The sequence below is a fragment of the Alligator mississippiensis genome, chromosome 1, assembly GCF_030867095.1.
Source record: "Alligator mississippiensis isolate rAllMis1 chromosome 1, rAllMis1, whole genome shotgun sequence".
In the NCBI taxonomy this organism is placed as follows: Eukaryota; Metazoa; Chordata; order Crocodylia; family Alligatoridae; genus Alligator; species Alligator mississippiensis.
Genome location: NC_081824.1, coordinates 168,154,388 through 168,172,877, shown reverse-complemented (window position 1 = coordinate 168,172,877; position 18,490 = coordinate 168,154,388). Strand labels below are relative to the sequence as shown.

Sequence of the window (18,490 nt, the reverse complement as noted above, 5' to 3'; positions counted from 1 at the left end):
TCACCTGGAATCATGCAGAAAGTCGTGGGTCTGTGTGCCCTCAGACATGAACATGCCTCCACAACATGAACAAGAGAGGTCACTCCATTTATCCACGTACCTTTTCATCTGACGATGCGCCGGAGATCCAGTGGGTCGGAGTAGGCTTGACTAGTTGTGTCTGCGCTGCATACAAGCTGACATGCACTGTGCTGCATCACATGCAGTTGTATAAGTGGTGAAATGCACATCAGAGTACAGAAAATGGTGGCGGTGCGCTTTTGAACTAAAACACCTCTGATGTGTTTTAGTCCAAAAGCACACTGCCGCCATTTTCTCAGCACTGACACGCATTTCACCACTTATACAACTGCATGCGTTGCAGTGCCAGGCACTTTTAGAAGCACCCAGCGCTGCAGTGCAAGCATGTCTACAAATTCCCTTATTAAGCAATGAACTGGAGAAGATGCTGAGCAGAAAGTCAAGTACTTCAACAGGTCCACCTGCTAATTGTCATTAACAGGAGGAGCTGGCCAGATTCTTTTCCTAAGTTGTCTCTGCAGAACCCAGGTGCATGGGAGATAGCACCAAGGGAACCAAACTGCACACGCTAGGTCTAATGAGGAAAAGGAAGACCATTTCCCTGAAAACTAACATCTCTTCCTTACACGAGTGCCTGGCTCAAAACCGAAAGATCTGCATGGACATCAAACATGGAAAAGACGTCAGCCCCAGTAAGCATCTTTCTCATTGTACATTAAATTAACCTTTGTTATGAACAAGTCCCATTTCCTCTCCCTGGCAGTTAGACACACGGCATGCCACAACCTACCCCCATGTCAATTCTACCACAGTAGCTTCAATTAATATGCACACATTGTGACTGGCCTAGAGCAGTATCCATCGCTAAACTCCACTGTCTCATCTTGGCTTCAAATAGTAAAACCTTGTAAATAGAATGTGCTCATTGGAACTTCTGACACAGAAAAGAAGAGAGTGCATTAGAGTCGCCAGAGCATTTCACATCTTGATAAATGCCTGCATTTGGTTACAGTCCCTGTAGCATTTAATGTGGTATGTTTCACAGCATTTTATCAGTGCAGCATGGGAAGTATATTTCATAGTATTCTAGCATTTCATATTTTAAGGAACATTTCACAGCCTAAGAAATTATGGTCCCAAGCCCCTAACATGTCATTGTTCCCAAGCCCATACAGTTCTGACTGATTACTGCAAAACACTGTTTATTTTGTGGTTCGCTTTGCCTATGTCATTTGGAGAGATAAGAGAATTTCTGACAAAGGAAAGCTCTGTTTTAGTGTGCAGACTGGACAGCCCTTTAATTTGCCCCTGCCTATAAAACAAGGCCATTTCAGTTCAGGAGTTCCTGTGGGGTAAATTAACACCACTGCCTATCTCTGTGTGCCATCAGCAAGAGCTGCCTCCCTTAAAAAAAAGGGAGTAGTCCATTTTCCTGGCACAGAAATTCAGAAAACAAACACAAGGCCAGTGCACTGGTAACTTCTGCCTTGGCTGAGAGCTTTGTATCTTTCTATATCACCATAAATACCGTTCTTGTTGTAGTGACCCTTGAAATCCTTACAGAATGTCACATACCACCCTGAAGGATCTTGCATATGGTTTTCTTTTAGGCATGGAGAAGTCCTATGTGAGTTATTTGGCTCAGTACAGGGGTAAGCAGGTGAAATGAAGGCCTTGCCTACCCCATCTCTGGGCCCTATGCTTTCCTACTCTGTGCATACCAAATCCTGGAAACAAGGCAGAGTAGCCTTCTTAGACCATATGCCAGTCAGAGCCTAAAAATAGATTTGGGAATTGAATCTGGGAGCCACTCTAAATTGGCTACATTGCCTGGTTTCCAGGGTTTGGTGCACCTAGAATGGGAGAGAGTGGGTAGGGTGTCCTTCACAGCAGTGCACCTGGTACCAGCACAGAAGCAATGTGGTCTTACTCTTCATGACCTGTGCAGTGGAGGAGGTCAGGCTAGACGATCCAATGGTTCCCTATGTCCTTGAACTCCATGAAGCTATTAATCTCTTTAAGATGTGCTTGAGGTTAGTAGGACTCCTCACATGCTTGAAGTTAAACACCTGCATAAACATTTCCAGGATTATGAGGTTTGGTCAGTGCTTAGTCAAGTCAATTTACACATGCATTTTAAATAATGTTTCCTCATAAGTTAGCCTTCTGCATGAGTATTTTTGTGACTCTTTCAACTGCACTCAGTTTGGCAGTGTTTCTATAGCAATGCCATGCCTAAGGCTACATTCACTTTGTCAGGTGGTTTATTTCCCACAGGGTGTGTCTACACAAGATGCTTTACTGTGCAGTAGAGTAATCTATTGAGCAGTAAAGCATCACTATCTACACATGCACACCATTTACTGTGCAGCAAATTAATTTACTGCATGGTTGACTACCACCTGTAGACACAGGTAGTAGTTTAACTGTGCAGTAGCTACTGCACAGTAGCGCACATGTAGACAGCTGACCGGGAGCAAATTGCTCCTGGTTAACCCAGGCAGCAGGGGTAGGGGAACTGTGCCTCCCTCAGGAAGCTGCTTCCCAGATTGGGGCGCAGGGCTGGGAAACTGTCCCCTCTCCCACCATCAGCTTCCCAGCCCCAGGCCCTGATCTGCCAGGGCCTGCAGCTCCCCTGGGTTGCTGTACAGGGGCAGAGCAGGGCAGGAATAGTTCTGCACTGAACTGCTCTTGTTGGGAGCAAACTTGCTTCTGACAGGTGCATGTGTAGAGGCACTCCCAGGGAAAGCTTACTGTGCAGCATTTTACTGTGCAGTAAGCTTATAGTATATTAATAGCACACATATATGCACCCACAGTGTTTTGTTTTTTTCTCCCAGGGTGCTGTGTTGGGATCTTGTATAGCTAGGGTGACTGTATATCCTGGATTGGCCAGGACAGTCCTGGATTTCATCAGCTGTCTCAGCGTCCCAGCCATTCGAGTACATTGAAACAACAGTCCCAGACTGGTGGAAACCAGTCTGCATGTGCCCAGCTCCTGACTGACTCAGCAAGTGACGCTGCTTGCAGCCCAGCAGTCAGGACCATGGGGCAGCCCACTGGCTGGGTTCCCTGGAGAAAACTGAAGCAAAGGTCCCGGATTGGCACAAACCCACCTGCACATGCCTGTGTCCTGACTGACACTACTGGGCAAGTGACTCCCAACTTTCAGCCCAGTGGAGTTGGGTCCAGGGAGCAGCTGCTGGGGACCTGTGTTTGGGGAGGCAGCTCTGGGCTCTGGGTTCTGGGCTCCAGGATCCAGGCTGTGCCCTGGGACTGCACCCTGGCCAGCTGTTGGTGGCAGGGGGAGGCACCATGTGGCTGCACAGCATGGGCTGGCAGACACTGGGGGACACTGCACAGGAGCTGCTCCCAGGTAGGTCCAGCCTCTGCACATGGGGGATGGAACCTGACCAGGGGCCTCAGTGCTGTCCCGCACTGCCCTGTTCCTCAGAGCTGTGATGTCGGGGTGTATGTGTGTGTGTGTGTGTGATGCTGTCCCACCCAACCCAGCTTCTGGGAGCTGTGGGGTCGGGGTGTGTGAGTGTGCACATGCACTTGCATATTGGTGCCCCCTGGTGCCCACCCCCCATCCTGGATTTCCCTAGAATTATGGTCACTGTATGTATAGTTCACCACCTTCACATGTTTCCTTGAAAATGTTGCTTTAACAGTGCTCAAACAGATACTTGCTCTTCCAAGATTCTGTGCATTGTTTTAGAAAGTTATGGGGCTCTATTGTGACTTGGTGCATGAGTGTCCCTAGTTAGAGCCTCCCATACACTGTCATGGGGATTAGCAGTATCTGGAGCCCCGGGCCACTGGGAGACCTGGGCATACTTTCCCCACAGCCTTGAATTCACTCTTCTGTTCCCTCCCCCACCAGAGCGAACCAGCTTGGGTTGTAGGGAGAAACACTTTCTGGATGGAATAGATTGGCAATAAATTGCTACCTGCTCAGGAGAGTAAGGAGGACACTATGGGCTCCTATACATGTGCAGGGAGCTGGCTCTGACATGGAAATCCAGCACGTCAGAGCAGACTTAGTTAATTGAGTCTGCTGGAGCATGGAAATAAATGGGCTCCAGCAGACTCTGGTGTCATGTGTATTACCATTCCTGAGCTGAATAATGGCAGTGGGATGCTTTGAACTAAAGCTTGTTTGATGAGCTTTAGTTCAAAGCACTCTGCCACCATTTTTCATTGTGGGGAATGCTAATACATGTGACGTTCAGGTGCTTTTAATTAAAAGCACTAGCTAATTAAAGCACCCCCACACCTCCCAGAGCATGTGCAAAAATGCTCTATAGGTGCAAATAGAAGTTACGGTACATTTTTCATATGATCAAGCCCCTGAAAGTGCTCTACAACTGTGCTGTGACACATGTACATGGCTGCAGAGGTCTTTTAAAGTGGTCGATTGTGTGAAAAGTTAATCTTCCTCAGGTGAGGTATCAGATGAAAGTGCTCTTCTTTAAAGTACCTTAGGGAACTTGTATTCCCTAGGGTTAATTTTTCATGTGTTCAGGCCTGGGTTGATGCAGCCCAGCCCTGCCTTTGGGGCTGTCCATAGGAAGCCATGAGTTGCTGGCTTGCCTGGCCTGAGCTGAAGCGTGGGGGGTGGATTGGAGTACCCCTTGCCCTGTGGCTCCCCTTTCCCTCCTGCTGGGGTACTGGGAGGCAGCTAGACTTGGCCCATGGGGTGGGGTGGCTCCAATCCACCTGCACCTCCCACTCAGGCCAGGCAAAGCCAGCTGGCAGCTCACTACTTCTGGCTTCTCCTTCCCCCCTCCCTCCATGCTGACAGTCCCAGAGCTGGGAGTGGGGCAGGGCTGGGGAGAGGGATGGTGCTGCTGGTGCCACTCACAGGGGATAAGGCTGCGTCAGCCGAGCACCAAGCCCAGCTGTGCCCAGCCCTGTCCCCTGCAAGCGGTGCCAGGCTTGCAGGGGATGGAGCCATGCCAGCTGAGCACCCAGCCTGGCCCTGTCTGCTGTGAGTGGTGCTGCTGAACACTGAGCCTGATGCTGCTTGCAGGGGATGAGGCTGTGCCAGCCGAGCAGGGATGGAGCCAGGCTTGGTACTCAGCTGGCATGGCCCCACCCGCTGTGACCCTGGAGCCATTCGCAGAGGAAGGGGACAGGGACAGGGCTGGGTTTGGCTGGGCTCAGCACTTGGCTGTAGCAGCCTCTTCCTCTCCAGCAGCACCGCTCGCAGGAGATAGGGCCATGCCAGTTGAGTGCTGAGCCCAGCCAAGCCCAGGCCTGTCCCTGATTTTTTGATGTGGCATGGTATATAAGTTGAGCTTGATTTTCAAGACACAAAAATTGGGCTTCAAAACCCGATTTATACACCATGAAATATGGTAAATCAATGACAGAACTTCAATGACTGACTGCAATAGGGACAACGCTCCACATGTCCGCTTCATCGACTCTGACAGTGCTGCAGCTTCCACTATCATCTTTTGCTCAGGGTTATGCCTAAACTCACAGTCTAGCCTGCTTGCTCATGCATTGCTAAACTCACAGATTAAACATTTTCTCCCATTCCTTTAAAAAATGTTAGTATATGGATATTAAAAAAACATTATTCCAAGCTTACAATACATGCACATGAACACTTAGGTGGGTAGAAACCAATACCTTTAAGAGAATAACCAAAATCAAGACAAATATTTGGATTTATGATACAATGTATGGCACCTTTCTATATTAAATAAGAAACATAAAAGAAAACCTGTGGATTAGAGAAACATTAAAAAGGTTCTTTATATGATGGACTACTCTGTTCAGTCATTCTTGACAAGCCTGACATTTTTTTTTCATATCCTAATGCCTAGGGAACGTACTAACATAATTCCTGTTAACTCAAATGAAGTTTAAATTCATGAACCTCCCCTTCCATGCTTGGGAGTATATGAAGAACAAACCTTTACATTTTACTTTTTATCTTGATTAACACCACTTTTAGTCACTCAGGCAGCTGAATAGCCATGACAATTTCCTGTCACTCTGAATCATTTAGGTGCTGAAATATCACACACCTTTCATTTTGTAAAGATAGACGTCTTAATAATTCCAGGTCTGCATGCCATTGCATGCATCAAAAGGGGCCTAGATATCTCTGGAGGGTATGTCACAGAGTAGTTTTAAAATCCATCCAGATTATGTAGCCTTAAGTGGCTATGAAGTAAGGTCTATGGCCTTGCTTATAGGGTGATTAAACTGTCAGTACAGAATTTCCCCTTGTGGTATATGTAATCTCCAGAGCCAGCAAATATTTTGACCTGAATCTACAAATAGTGTTTTGAACCTTGTGAGCTTGTCAACTTCTATAATTTTAATGCAAATCTCATTATATTTTTAAAAGCCCCAACTTCTAGAATCATGTGACTGTGAAAGTATCTAAATTTGTTTTTTTTAATTAGCTTCCTAGCTCTTGTGGTTGCAAAAAAGGCTTGAAAAAGTTCATCCTAAAGGCTTGAAGTGAAGAAGGTAAGTAAAAAGACCCCAACATTTATTACTTTTAGAAGCTGTATTATTTTAAAAACAATAACATGAGCTTGTAGAGCCTGAAGCAGAAGTTTTGAATACTATTGGCAGTACTGAAGATACTGGCTTTGATTCTGAGTTGCTCCATTGCAGGAGTGGGGGTGATTATGGGTATAGTTAGTTTTAATCTACCTTTCTGCTCCTCATACGATTGACTGTCAGTAGGAGAGAACAGTGAGTTTGCTCCACTAGACGATCCTAGCAGGGTGCGGGGCCTGGGGCAAATCAGCCTGTGCGTGGTCCAGATGCGAAGAAGCCAGCGGCAGCAGCAGCAGGGGGGGCATGGAGGGGAGGGTGGCAAGTGGCCAGACACGAAGCTAGTGGTGGCGCAGAGTCACCAGCACTAGGTGGGCCCTGTAGGAGGTGCCGCGGCTGCTCTGCCGGGCTCCGCGGGGCCCCCCAAAGGGCAGTCACTCCCTCTCCAGGGATGGCCCTGCTTACCCACATCAAGCACATTTTGGTCTCAGTGGGTGCATCTACACATGCAATTAATGCATCTGAATTTACTGCACAATAAACTTAGGCGCATGAAATATGCCCCCAGGAGGCACATAGGTTGAGTGACTTGAGTAAAAACAAAATGGTAAACCTTCTGCCTGCAAAATGATAAACGTTCTCCCTGCAAATGTGTTGGGATTATCTGGACATCTACAATAAATATTTTCATAGGTCTCGGCCTTGCACCATGTTCAGTGTTTTCACACACTTCGTTCTCACAGAGGTGCTCCATATCTCTCAAGAGCAAGCCCTTTCAGAAGAGAGATCTGTTGTATAGAAAGAATAAGGAGTTTAAAATTGGGAAGTGCACGAGGGCCAGATTTTACAAGGTGTTGAGGCTCAATCTCAAACTCCATTGACATCACCCATTCAGCACTTCACAGTACTTTGTGGGCACTTCTGGTCTTTAGTAAGCAGTACCGATTACCACTGTTTACGATAGTCCTCCCCCAGCTTTTCACCTCAGTGGGTATCAGCAGACATCCTGCCTGGCTATCTTCACAACAACAGGCTCCGAATGTAACAGCATCCTACCAGGATAAGGCAGCATAACAACACACACATTTCCTTTTCTTTTACTCACTAGCAGCATTTTACAATGACTGCTAATCTTTAATAGCATGAGTAATTTGTGACTAATGTGCGTACTTCGTGGAACAGATATGAGGCAGTACATCACTGACACGAGTACAACTTCTATTCTCACAATTTGTTAAAATAGGCTGAAAATCTAGCAGTAGTAGCTACATACTGTGCTGTGCATGGAGAATATTGAATCTTCTAGTATGAAGTAGCCTATGTTTCTCTCTTTCTGCCTTCCCCTCTCATTATTGTCTCTTATTCTGGCATACGGCAAAGCAGAATTTTCTGAAAAAGAAGCCAAACAAAACCCCCTCCCCTACAAATTAAGTCTATCATCATCACTGAGGGCAAATACATATTTTAGGTCTCTTTTTAATGAAGAGCCTTTCTCTTTCAGTACTCATCAGATAAAATCATATAATCTGTGCTCTGACATTATATAATGCAGCTTTTATAGATGATTTCATAACATTGTAGAAAAGCATGAACTGTCCAGAGACAGGAAGACTGAATTTTATCGTCTGCTTCAGGCTGTTGATTAAGACAGACCCTGGAATGCGACTGCATGGTTTTACATAGAAAAACAAAAAATTAGTAAAATCCCCAACAAGTTATTTCACATCTTGAATTTAAAAACAATATACCATTAAGGTGCTTCCATTTTAGATTGGATCCTTTTCTTGTAACACATCTGATAAGATGAACTCTCTGAGTCCATGACATTGTAATAATGCATTTTTTGCTCGACGTCATGCTTTTTATAGGAATCAAACCTTTCATTATCATAGCTTTAATATGTAATCAATGACTGTTAGCGCCAACAAAACCCAAATATACATGAGATAACAACCTTACTTGGTAGGGGATGTTTAGCACAGATACCTGTGGTTATTGCAACCCGTTAAGGATCTATAACCAATATTTCAAAGCAAAAAGTTTATTGTAAAAGCCAGTTCACCTGGAGAACTGTTTGGGAAGCAAAAATTGCTTCTGCAAAGCCCACCGTTTCATTTAGGAGATTGCTCATCTGTGAAAGATATTAAAAGTACAAGCTGAAATGCCAAAGGAAGAGACTTACCTTAAGGTGTCAAGTTCAGTCCACCCCTTTTCAGGCCACTGTTCTTTTTCTCACGCTAACTTCTTTCAAGTGTTCATATGCTGCGATTTTCCTTTGCTCTTCTGTGCTACTCACACCATGTTCATTATTCAACCTCATATGAAGGATTCTGAAGCGAATAACAGAGTTGTGCTGTTTGTTCTTGGTGGCTACAGTAAAGCTGTGGCTCTTTTGAGCTCAATTAGTTCTAGATTGTTTGGCTAACTGGCAGCTACACTTCCTCCTATTCTTTCCCGACTTAGTTTTCCTGCCTCCAGTGGAGCTTTTTCCTTTTTTTTTTTGAACTATAAATAGGTCTGCCACAACACATAACATAGCAATAAGGAAGGCAGGAAATGCATTTAAACAAAGGGGAGATCTTGTAGTTTTTTTCTAGTGGATACCTATTTGAGTGTAAAATACTTAGAGGAGGTTTCTTAAGACGTGTTATGCAAATACTATCCACATCAAAAGTACCGGTCTTTCTGAGCAGAACATTATTGGTTCTAAAACATTATTAGGAGTCCATCTGGCTGCACAACACAGTAACGGGGCATAATGGCAATTAGACCATTTTCTTTAATAAGTGCTTCACTTTTGTGTTTATTTTGCATACTTTCTCCATCTCAAAATCAGGCGAAGGCTTTGTGGGGAAGTTTTAATAAAAGGAGGACAGAGAAAGCTGTTTAGAAAATGCTTTATTTTTCGAGCATCATCATAGGAGTAGGATTTAAAACTAAGCTTAAGTTTGACTTCCAACTCCATTCATTTTTTTTCCTTTTTTAGAGTTACAACCCATTCTGAAAGTTGAAGCAAAATCTATGCACATGGAGAAACAGTTATTCTGCTACATATATTCTGATACATTTTTACATGGGTCACCATTCAACCGTGACTGGGATACAAACATCAAACTTTTGTTAATTGTCTTGAGAACTGAAGAATGGAAGCTTGATCCAAACCCTATTGCAGTCAGTTGGAGCCTTTCCAGCCTGAACTGTTTCACAACAGTGTTTTTTCTATGAATTTCCCTGGGGCTTTAGATTAGGCCCTAAATCGGATTTAAAGAAAAATGATTCAGCACTTTTCACACTGATCAATCCAAGTGATCCTTCATGTGCATGCTGTAGTTTTCTTTGTTTTGATCAATCAGAAAAGTTAGATTGGTTTATGACATGGGAGCTGCTGAAATGCTTTAAATGTGGAGGCATACATAAGCAACTAACTTAACTGGGGGATCCTGTTTTTTTCTGGTAACCCCCCTACCTCCCCAATTTTTTGACTAAAAAAAGTATATTAATGGTGTTTCAGTTGATCATGGAAAAATGTGGATTTTGGGTTACTTTTTTAATCCAGAAATTGGGGATTTTTTTAATCAGAGAAAACCAGGATCCCTGCTCATAAGGCTAATAGGAATATTAAAGGCATAGTTTAAAGAAGCTTTTGAAATTAACAATTTTTAATTTATACTTTTCCTCCCTTCCCTTTCTCTTTTTTCTTTGCATTCTTTCTACCTCACTTCCCTACACAAATCCTGCTCAGTTTATGCAAATTATACAAATAACTGCATAAATGGCCTCTGTTGTTTTTGTGGCTGTTGGTTGTAGCTGTGTTGGTCTAAGGTCATAGTCAGACAAGATTCTTTGGGTAAATGTGCTATCTTTTATTAGACCAACAAAACAGTTGGAAAAACTGTTCTTTGTAAGCTTTTGAGTACAAACCCGAAGGCTTGCAAAGAACAATTTTTCCAACTGTTTAGTTGGTCTAATAAAAGATACCAAATTCACCCAAAGAACCTTGTCTTTCTCTGTTGTCTTTTGCAGTTGCTGGTATGAAACTGGAATATTAACATAACTTGGAGAGAAGAGCTAAGGCTGTGGGGTTGATAGCTGTGATGAATGGTGGCTGTGCTAGTGGGGAGATATGTGTCCCTTAGCATAAGGGATATATATTGAAAGATGGCGTAGCTTCCCATTTCCTTCCTTTTGAGGTTTTAGGTACATTTTTTTAAAAGAGCCCAAGTCCCACAGAAAGGCAATGGGATTTGGGTGCATAAGTCATAGTGATCTGGAACTTGCCATGTTTGTTTCAGGCTTATTTATGTGATGAGCAACCTTACTTGTTGCACAGTGCAGTGTGTTTGTGTATAAGTGACTTTGTTTTTGTAGCGGTAACCGAACAGTAGCATACCATGTCTTGAAGAACAGCATCTTCATGAAAAGGCCTGACTGTGTTTCACAAGAATGCCACTTTTCATTATAAGAGCTTCTGCTTGACAATGAATAACAATTAGATGCTGATGAAGTCTGGCTAAAGATTTTTCAAGTCTTTGGTAATTAAGTCAGGTGACATTTTCAAGGTTTTCTTTACAAGCTTGAGGCTAGAAACATGAAGTCACATAAAACGGCTCTGTAATATTCCATTTGGTACCAAAAATATTTTCTCACTAAACATGGTGATAAGAGAAACTATGATGAATATGTGCAGTATATCAAACATTAACACAATAAGGACCTTTAAAAACAGCCTTTCCCTTAGGTGGTGCTCAAATCTCTCACAGAGATTACCATATTTCCTCATCTCAACATTGATCATTAGCTTTACAGAAAGACCTGAATAAAACAGGCCATTTAGAAAATAAATGTTACTACAAATGTTATAAATATAGTTAGTTATAATTCTAATTAGTTCATTACCTGAAAAATCCTTTAAAGCTCAGTCTTTGCATTCAGGTTATTTGCTTGCAAATTGGGGAAACATGCCCAGAACTTTCCTTCAAAACCAAAGGGTGCATCCTTGGTTTTAAGTGAAACAGTAAGATGATTTCTGTGACTGAAAAAATTCAGCTTGCATTTCACACCCCAGGTCTGAAGTGCTTATAGGCCTGGCAACACGAGGAAAAGTTAGTTCAGTTTGGTAAGATGACTTTGAGAGACAATGACCATGTAATAGGTCTAAGCTGTTTTTACAAAATCACTTCTCAACCCAGGTGCTGCTAAATTCAGAAAAGTTATGGAGAGGTGCCTTGAGGCTAAACAGGTTATGAACCACTGGACTAGGGGGTTGAGAGGCAGGATGGTGCCAATAAAAGCTCATTTGTGGGAGACAGCTTGCATCATATTTATCTGTGCCATTAGCCTTACTTTCCTGAGCACCAAAAACCAAACAAGTTTCTTAACATTGGCCAAAAATATCTCCAAAGCATTAAGAATTGAATGAAAGGATTTAAGCAGGATTTCCCCTCAGTGCTGTCTGATGTCATCAGACACCAAGAGGAAATTCTCACCAGTGGTGCACTCTTTTTTTTTTAAAATAGATTCCCAATTTTTTTTTTTGGAAAGGGGGAAAAAAACACCCCTCTGGTCTCCAAGCTGCTTGTGCTTCCTGCTAAGTGAGCCTTCCTCAAGGGAGACATGGTGGGAAGGCTTCAGACTTACACTTCAAAGTGCTTTTTGGAAAGCAAGGAGCTGTTAGGGATGTCAGATCATGTGAAGCCAGAGTTTAACTGTGGGACATTAGCCTTAGAGCAGGAAAGATTTATTTTGTCTGGCACAACCATTCCTCCTTCAGAGCTTCCCTTAATGACAGAGGGCTCAAATTTGCCTTTAGGACATAGCTCTGTTGGAGGTCTGTAGAGCTGTATTGCCCAGTGGGGAGCCTAGCAAGCAGAATCCTTCCTCCAGCTCACAAGCAAAGTTTGCAAGCTGGCATAACCAGTGATGGGGCATAGCACATGCCTGTACCTCAGCAACTAGCGTAGAGAGGAATGGGGCCCTGGTAGTGTTGCAGGGTATAAAGTGTATTAAAAGATGATGTAAATAACTGCCAGAGGAAGCCACTTTTAGAGCACAATAAATTTTATTGGTCTTATAACACTCAGGAAGTAAGCTATATACTCCTTCTATCTCTCTATGCACATATATAGAGATCTAGAGCATGCCTTGAATGCACAAGATTGGAGTTTAGGTATCTTGGTGCCCATAGCCTAAAGAGATGAGTCTGTTTCCATCTCCTTCTTAGAACTTATTTAGGGCATGGGTCCCAAAACTGCATGGATACATGCTTGACTTGACATGTGTAAGCAGACCCTTGGACATCAAGAAAAAGTCACCACATACAAACATTTGCTCAGAGGATCATAGTTTTGCACTTCAGCAGTAATCATCCTAGTCCATGATGTTGGGAAAAAAAGATTTACATCACTAATAAGGATGAGATGAAGCCTTGCTCTGGCTGAGCTGTGCTGAGAAAGTGTGTGGAATGAGGGCTTCCCCCAAGTTTGGCTCATGTTTGGCTGCCTGAAATTATTACTTTGGAAGTCACTTTTCTCTGAGAAGCAAGGAGTGAATTAGAAGGACACAGCTCTTCTGGTCCCTGTGGACATGTCTACACATTCATTAATGTGCCTTAGATACTGTGCATTTAGTTTAGTATATGCTTGATAAAGTACTAACCCAATGCACAGTACCTAGAGTTACTGCCCATTAGCACTGGTGCATAGTTATTTAGTGATGCTTACTGCACATTAGCCTAATAACACTGCACAGTAGGCTATTAGCATGATTTGTGCTGTAATGCTTTACAGCACAGTGTTATTAGGCTAATGCACAGTAAGTGTCTCGTGTAAACATACCCTGTAGCATGGAGCATAGGCAATGGATGAGATCCTTAGCTCATATAAATGGATGTTACTTCTGAGCTGTATCAATCTAAACCAGCTGGGGATCTGGCCTATTGATCTCAGTGGATCTGTGCCAGGTTAAGCAGCTGAGGAGCTGTAAGTTGAAGGGTCATTCCAATTACAAATACAGCAACTGTGTTTGATTTCCAGGAAAGCCATCAAATATAAACATATCCTTCTGGATTTGCAGGTTGGCAGCTGTGGGGAAGCCTGAAGAACAAGTTATTTTGTGATAAAAAAGAAGCAGGAGAAAGCAGCAGTTCAGACTCAAACAGCAAGTTGACATGCATGGATGATAACATGTTGATAAGCAGTGCTGCATGTTCAGGGTCTCATGAGGTTACAGTAATTGCTGGCTGTGATCCTCATGCTGTGAACTAGCTATGTGTATGGTAGGTAAATTGATTCAAGAGCCTCAAAGCAATAGCATGAATCTTTGATATTTTTTCTGTTTTGCAATCTGTGACGCTACTTTTTGTTTCTCATAGAGAAAACTGATTGCATTTGTGGTTACATGGTGGTCATGGAATAGTAGGGTTAAAATTAAAAACATTATTTAAAAAAATTAAGGAACTGTTTAAGGTCTGCAGGCTTGACCACTCCATAAATCTGTCCCTTTCTGGCCTTCAGATGCCTGTGAATATTTGGAAATTAAACCTTGCAATAGGCCTGTGACAATAGGAAGTACTATCCCCATTTGGATGAGAAAACTGATGTACAAAGTGATTTGCTGAAGGTAACATGGTAAACATATAGTTCAACCATGAGAGATGAAAGATTGTTTCCCTGTTTCTCTGTCTTGATCACATCATCTCTCTTTTTGCATCTCTGCCTTGTCTGGATCACATTAGAAATAAGCTATTTAATCTTCACTGGAAAGACTCCTTTCACAACCTATGCCTACCCTACCTATCATTTCTCATTCAGTCCTGTAAATGTGACTCCTACCTCTGATTGGCCTAGATATCAGTCTCCATTGGCCACTTGATAGATTTTCAAATAAGCACCATTGTGATTTCTTTCAGGCTGCCCCTGCAAACATCTGCAAAGCTACCTCATTATCTTCTACCACATTCCTCCTGGCATCCTTTCTTATGATGCCTACAAAAAAACTTGAAAACAACTGCACTGCTGGTGTCAGAGTTGTAGCCTGGAAAAAATGCACCTGGGGCAGTCCTCTCACCCTTTCCCCACCCACCTCCCCTTGTACCTCCCGGCTTGCAGAGTGCAAGAACAGCAGTAGGCATGGAGTGCCAGGCAGTCTGGGAATGGGAATCGCAGTGCTCTAGAACAGTGATGCCCAACCTTTTGGTCCTATGGGCTGGATGAGTGGTGCCAGATCTGTCTGCTAAATCCAGTCCATGGGCACAATAGGGTATGCATGCGGCTGTGCTCCATCCCCATGCTGAACTGGGCCCACCACCCTGGTTTCAGCCCTGTGCATACTGGACTGGGCCCACCACCCAGCCCCAACTCCCCATTCACTGACAAGATCCTATGCTCAAGGTCATGCTGCTCCCCCCTTCCCCCTGCCACCAAATTTCTGGACCCTTGGGAAGTCCTGTAGGCCAGATCCAGCCTGCAGGTCCAACCTTGAGCACCTCTGTTCTAGAGCAGCAGCGGAGTTCTTTTTGCCTCTGTTTTTTTGCCACCAAAGCCCATGTCCAGAGGACAAAAAAATCCCTAAACTAGAGTGCACTCCCCTGCCACTCCATAGAACTATGATTCCCAGAGCACCTTGCATTCAATGACACACACTGCCTGTGCCAGCTGCTTCCTGTAGGCAGGAAGCGCTGGCAGAGCATAGGATGGCAGGTTAAGGGCATGCTCTCCCTGCCCTTCTGGCACCCTTCCCCTTACATGGCACCTGGGCACATGCCTCACTCACTCACTCACTCACTCATCCCATATTACACTACTAGCTGGTGTGCTGAGCATTTTTGTCTACTTGTATGCCCAGGTTTATTTCTATCCATCTATTGACACCTATTACATACTTAGATTATAGGCTGTGTCGGGTAAGGCCTGTCTTTGGGTTTCACAGTGGGCTTGTGGGGAATGACTATGGCTCCCGAGAACCATAAAAATAATCATAATAATAATAAAACAGACATCATGGCTTCCATCCATGTACTTGAACCACAAAACACACTTCTGAAAATCCCACATTGCTAAAAGCATACAAATGCAACATTCAGACTTTCATATAAAAACAGTGGAAAACTCATAACCACCAAGCCTCTGTTTGCCTATCATGACTAGCATATTAACAAAAGAACATCAGTATGTTGAACAAGTAACAAATTCTTTAGTAAAAGGAGGCTTTGCTACAGTCTTCTGCCATCTGTTTGGTATCTGCCAGGAAGCGGGTGCAAGCAGCTGTTCCTACACAAATGAAGAGCGGGGAAAAGATAAGCACAGCAGGGATGAGTAAGATTCATTTAGAAGTGAAAAACATGGGATGAAAACTGAATGGAAAATTCTGAAAGCCAGACCAATTCTGTTTAACAAAGTATAGTATGGGCCTGCTTTCCAAATTTTAGTGACACTTGTCATTTGTTGTTTTTTCAAGGGTGGGGAAGGGAAGGGAGATCAGGAGCTCTATACACCATTTCCTAGCCAAATATAGATGAAAAGATGTTCCTGGTCTTTGTTGTGCTCTAAGCATCCAGGATGAGTACAGAGTCCAATGACAATCCAATATTTGATTTGTCCTTTCACTTTCACCAGTCTGTCACTGTTGTAATTTCAATGGCTAAAACAGCTATTACTGATTTGCATCAGCATAGGGAAAACAGAATCAGACACATTTCCTTTGCCAATTGCTCACCAGTGAAAGAGATGATATTACCTAAAAAAGAAAGAGAGCAGGTATTACCTAATTCTTCTGGACATTTTTTAAGCTGGCTGGATTCATTTTTTATCTGCTGAGCACTAGGTAAGCGTGGAACAGTTCTGCTAGGGGCCAGTTAGAAGGAAAGAATTTAGTGCCATGAGCATATTGAAGACATTGCAGTCCTAACTCCTTCACAACTTGCTTGGTGCTTTGAGATGAACACGGACCAACAGCAGTGACAGGACGCCACAGCTGAGTTGTAGTAAGTTTTCAGTGAAGACTACATAGACGTTGGTATAGTGACTCTGACAAGGACCTCTGGTGGAGAAACTGCTTATACCAGCAGAAACATCTCTTTCACTGGTATAGTTTCATCACCTGCCTGAACAACATTACTATGCTAGCAAAAGGACTCTTCTGTTGGTACAGGTTATGTTAATAAAGGATTTTGCAAGCACAGGGTATAGGTTTCTTTTCCTGATCCCTAACTGACAAAGCTCGGCTGGCAAAGCTTTGTAGGTAGAGCTGGCCTGAGTGCAGGTGACCAGCAATGTTTTGGGCAGTCTCCCTGAATAAAAAACAGGGGTGTCATTTTAGTGCAAGCCCACCTATTTCTACCAGGTCACATATGAGAGGAAGTAACATCTCATGATCATGTTAGAACACCTCACGATTAGTGGTATTAAAAGCTGTAGAAAGATATGATAATATAGTAGTATTGGCATGGACACTTGGCTTGCCCTCCATACTCTGTGGATGTCAGTTGGGTTTTGCCATGATTCCCATCAGTGGAGCCCAGATTTCAACCTTGGCTTCTCTCCTTTGTTTTTGGGGGAGCTGGATGTATTTACAAACTCTTGGATGTATTTACAAACTCAAATCTATAATACTGTAACTATTCTGACATATCCAAGTTAGCTTTAAACTAGCACGCTTGGATATTGCTGGCAGTTAGCCACAGTAGCACAGAGCTTAAAAACACCCTTTCCTCCCACTCAGTTGCTAGGTAAATCTTAGGGCAGGTACCCTGTGTTGAACTCCATGCTGCTGCATCCACATTGCTGGCAGTATTCAAGTGGGCTAGTTAAAAGCTACCTGGGGCATGCCTATATGAAATAAAATCAGTAACTTCTGTGAAAGACATAGTCTCTAGGACTGTGCAAAATTTCACTGACTGTTTTGTTTCAATGCTGTTTCAACTTGTTTCGAGCTCAAAACAGCATAATCAAAATGAAACAAAGGGCTTCAAAACAGCCTTGAAACAAAATGAGGGCAGTCAAAATGTTTTGAAAGTTTTGAAATGTTTCGAGTTTCAAAGCTCAAGCTGGGCTTGCCTGCTGGGAAACAGAAAGTAAGGAGAAGAAGGGGGAAGAGGGGGGAAGGACTGCTCTGACATTGACTGTGTAGCTGGCCAGTGATTGTGATCTTTTCCTGAGGTCCTTTCCAATCCCAGTGCTGTGGGGGAGGGATGGAAAAACAGCATAAAAGGCAGCACTGTTTGAACTGGCCTGCTTTCTGCCTTGGGGTCTGGCAGTTACTGAGCTATCTTGCAGCAGCTCAGGAATGTTAGACAACGAAGGCTACTAGCACTGATCTGAAGGATTTCCTACTTGCTAGCCTAGGCTAGCCTAGCAAGAGGGATTTCAGAATACCCTTTTCTTTCTTCCAGATGCTTTTATTTTATTATTATATTAATTTATTTATTCTTTTTAATTTTATAATTATATTGGATATTATTATAACACTATAGAGTTTAATTTATATAGGAAGGGAAATACATTTATATTTTATTTCTACACATTTAAAGCTTGCAGCATACATACAGTATAGAATTTATATAGGAAGGGAGATATATTTGGTTCCTATACATACCTCGCAGCACACACATATACATTATTGAATTTATATAGGAAGAGAGATATATTATATTTGTTTTCTATACATACCTTGAAGCATACACACACATTATCAAATTTATATAGAAGGAAAGACATATTTATATTTATTTTTATACATTTATACTTTGCACCACACACACATTATCGAATTTATATAGGAACGCAAATAAATTTATATATTTGTATAAAAGCAAGACATTATGAAACACCCCATGAAGCGTGGTGGAAAGGCAGGTAGTGGCAAGACTTCAGGGAGGGGTGGAAGAGGGGGTAGAGGGAGAGGTGTAAGTTTCCCCCTGCAAACTGAGACATAGCCTCTTTCCTCC

At 43.1% G+C, this 18,490-nt stretch overlaps 1 protein-coding gene across 1 annotated transcript in view; it reads right to left on the bottom strand.

The window, feature by feature from the left end:
• Window positions 1-8,972, bottom strand: part of RASGRP3 (RAS guanyl releasing protein 3) — a 113,682-nt gene extending 104,710 nt beyond the window's left edge. Inside the window, exon 1 of the mRNA XM_006273182.4 lies at window positions 8,732-8,972. The gene's annotated coding sequence lies outside the window, so the exon portion shown is untranslated. The remainder of the gene's footprint in view (window positions 1-8,731) is intronic.
• Window positions 8,973-18,490: the final 9,518 nt, after the last annotated feature.